General features: G+C 50.6%; 1 protein-coding gene across 1 annotated transcript in view; it reads left to right on the top strand.

Moving 5' to 3' along the window:
• Positions 1–3,167: 3,167 nt before the first annotated feature.
• Positions 3,168–3,959, top strand: part of LOC130282307 (Krueppel-like factor 2) — a 23,279-nt gene continuing 22,487 nt past the window's right edge. Inside the window, exon 1 of the mRNA XM_056530409.1 lies at positions 3,168–3,442. The gene's annotated coding sequence lies outside the window, so the exon portion shown is untranslated. The remainder of the gene's footprint in view (positions 3,443–3,959) is intronic.

The following is a 3,959-nucleotide window of genomic DNA, read 5'->3' as shown; positions in this document are numbered from 1 at the left end:
GGGGTCACTGTATATATATGGTATGTCGGGGCCATCGTAGGTCGGGGCTCACTGTATATATATGGTATGTCGGGGCCATCGTAGGTCGGGGGTCACTGTATATATATATATGGTATGTCGGGGCCATCATAGGTCGGGGGTCACTGTATATATATGGTATGTCGGGGCCATCGTAGGTCGGGGGTCACTGTATATATATGGTATGTCGGGGCCATCGTAGGTCGGGGGTCACTGTATATATATGGTATGTCGGGGCCATCGTAGGTCGGGGGTCACTGTATATATATATGGTATGTCGGGGCCATCGTAGGTCGGGGTTCACTGTATATATATATGGTATGTCGGGGCCATCGTAGGTCGGGGGTCACTGTATATATATGGTATGTCGGGGCCATCGTAGGTCGGGGGGGTCACTGTATATATATGGTATGTCGGGGCCATCGTAGGTCGGGGGTCACTGTATATATATGGTATGTCGGGGCCATCGTAGGTCGGGGGTCACTGTATATATATGGTATGTCGGGGCCATCGTAGGTCGGGGGTCACTGTATATATATGGTATGTCGGGGCCATCGTAGGTCGGGGGGTCACTGTATATATATGGTATGTCGGGGCCATCGTAGGTCGGGGGGTCACTGTATATATATGGTATGTCGGGGCCATCGTAGGTCGGGGGGTCACTATATATATATATGGTATGTCGGGGCCATCGTAGGTCGGGGGGTCACTGTATATATATGGTATGTCGGGGCCATCGTAGGTCGGAGGTCACTGTATATATATGGTATGTCGGGGCCATCGTAGGTCGGGGGGTCACTGTATATATATATGGTATGTCGGGGCCATCGTAGGTCGGGGGTCACTGTATATATATATGGTATGTCGGGGCCATCGTAGGTCGGGGGGGTCACTGTATATATATGGTATGTCAGGGCCATCATAGGTCGGGGGGTCACTGTATATATATGGTATGTCAGGGCCATCATAGGTCGGGGGGTCACTGTATATATATGGTATGTCGGGGCCATCGTAGGTCGGGGGGTCACTGTATATATATGGTATGTCGGGGCCATCGTAGGTCGGGGGGTCACTGTATATATATATGGTATGTCGGGCCATCGTAGGTCGGGGGGTCACTGTATATATATGGTATGTCGGGCCATCGTAGGTCGGGGGTCACTGTATATATATGGTAGGTCGGGGGGTCACTGTATATATATATGGTATGTCGGGGCCATCGTAGGTCGGGGGGTCACTGTATATATATAGTATGTCGGGGCCATCGTAGGTCGGGGGGGTCACTGTATATATATGGTATGTCGGGGCCATCGTAGGTCGGGGGGGTCACTGTATATATATGGTATGTCGGGGCCATCGTAGGTCGGGGGGGTCACTGTATATATATGGTATGTCGGGGCCATCGTAGGTCGAGGGGTCACTGTATATATATGGTATGTCGGGGCCATCGTAGGTCGGGGGGTCACTGTATATTTATGGTATGTCGGGGCCATCGTATGTAGGGGGGGTCACTGAATATATATGGTATGTCGGGGCCATCGTAGGTCGGGGGTCACTGTATATATATATGGTATGTCGGGGCCATCGTAGGTCGGGGGGGGTCACTGTATATATATGGTATGTCGGGGCCATCGTAGATCGGGGGTCACTGTATATATATATAGTATGTCGGGGCCATCGTAGGTCGGGGGGGTCACTGTATATATATGGTATGTCGGGGCCATCGCAGGTCGGGGGGTCACTGTATATATATGGTATGTCGGGGCCATCGTATGTAGGGGGGGTCACTGAATATATATGGTATGTCGGGGCCATCGTAGGTCGGGGGTCACTGTATATATATATGGTATGTCGGGGCCATCGTAGGTCGGGGGTCACTGTATATATATATGGTATGTCGGGGCCATCGTAGGTCGGGGGGTCACTGTATATATATGGTATGTCGGGGCCATCGTAGGTCGGGGGGTCACTGTATATATATGGTATGTCGGGGCCATCGTATGTAGGGGGGGTCACTGTATATATATATGGTATGTCGGGGTCATCGTAGGTCGGGGGTCACTGTATATATATGGTATGTCGGGGCCATCGTAGGTCGGGGGTCACTGTATATATATATGGTATGTCGGGGCCATCGTAGGTCGGGGGGTCACTGTATATATATGGTATGTCGGGGCCATCGTAGGTCGGGGGTCACTGTATATATATGGTATGTCGGGGCCATCGTAGGTCGGGGGTCACTGTATATATATGATATGTCGGGGCCATCGTAGGTCGGGGGGTCACTGTATATATATGGTATGTCAGGGCCATCGTAGGTCGGGGGGGTCACTGTATATATATATGGTATGTCGGGGCCATCGTAGGTCGGGGGTCACTGTATATATATATGGTATGTCGGGGCCATCGTAGGTCGGGGGGGTCACTGTATATATATGGTATGTCGGGGCCATCGCAGGTCGGGGGGTCACTGTATATATATGGTATGTCGGGGCCATCGTATGTAGGGGGGGTCACTGAATATATATGGTATGTCGGGGCCATCGTAGGTCGGGGGTCACTGTATATATATATGGTATGTCGGGGCCATCGTAGGTCGGGGGTCACTGTATATATATATGGTATGTTGGGGCCATCGTAGGTCGGGGGGTCACTGTATATATATGGTATGTCGGGGCCATCGTAGGTCGGGGGGTCACTGTATATATATGGTATGTCGGGGCCATCGTATGTAGGGGGGGTCACTGTATATATATATGGTATGTCGGGGTCATCGTAGGTCGGGGGTCACTGTATATATATGGTATGTCGGGGCCATCGTAGGTTGGGGGTCACTGTATATATATATGGTATGTCGGGGCCATCGTAGGTCGGGGGGTCACTGTATATATATGGTATGTCGGGGCCATCGTAGGTCGGGGGTCACTGTATATATATGGTATGTCGGGGCCATCGTAGGTCGGGGGTCACTGTATATATATGATATGTCGGGGCCATCGTAGGTCGGGGGTCACTGTATCAATCTGAGTGTAAAACATCCACAGGACAGAACAGCTGGAGGCACACTGGTTGGAAAACACTGGCCTTAGGCTGTCCGGGCATGCTGGGAGTTGTAGTTTTGCTGGAGGCACACTAGCTGGGAATCACTGACCCAGAGGCTGTAGACTTGCTCCTTTCACAGCTGCAGGGCTCGTTACAGTGTATCAGATTGTCTCCTCCTCTCTGCACCTGGGTCACATTACCTTAATGGTTTTGGGGCTTGTGGATCTGATGGGATCTTTGTGATCTCTTTATATGTCGTAGATTCGGACACGGTTGTTCCCGGTCATCAGGAGCCATAACCACGGACTGCGCCTGGTGATCTCCCCGGGGAAAATCGTTGCGGCTGTCACCAAAAATCCTGCAGGACGCTGTAGACTGTGATGTAAGTCGCGTGTCACCTGATGGCAACCAGTCTGCGATTTGGTTATTTAGTCGGAAAATAAAATCCGTCAGGGAAACACTGTGTGAACGCAGCTCGATGCTTCTGCGTTGTTTTAGTGTGTAGAAGTAGAAGCCATTTAAATTTGGCGCTGTGAGTCATGTGATTCTTTATTGTGAGGACTGAATAGCTGTTACTGGTGTTTATTATCCTATGGGAGGGAAAATGACAAAGCCAAAAGGAGCAGCGCCATGTGGGCTTCATGTACCGCCTCCATATCGACTCCCGGATGACCTATTGTGGGGTATTTTGTTAGATTTTTGGGTGGTTTTGAGGGGGTTTTGTTTAGTTTTTTTTACACAAACATTCTGGGGGAGATTTATCCAAACCTGTTTTAGAGGAGAAGGCGACCAGGTGCCCATAGCAACCAATCAGATCGCTGCTTTCACTTTCCAGAGGCCTTTTCACAAAGGAAAGCAGAGATCTGGTTGGTTGCTATGGGCAACTGGTCACCGTCTCC

This window comes from Hyla sarda, chromosome 7, assembly GCF_029499605.1.
Source record: "Hyla sarda isolate aHylSar1 chromosome 7, aHylSar1.hap1, whole genome shotgun sequence".
NCBI classification, from domain to species: Eukaryota; Metazoa; Chordata; class Amphibia; order Anura; family Hylidae; genus Hyla; species Hyla sarda.
The sequence above is the reverse complement of the archived record's forward strand: the minus strand, read 5'-3'. Positions and strand labels throughout refer to the sequence as shown.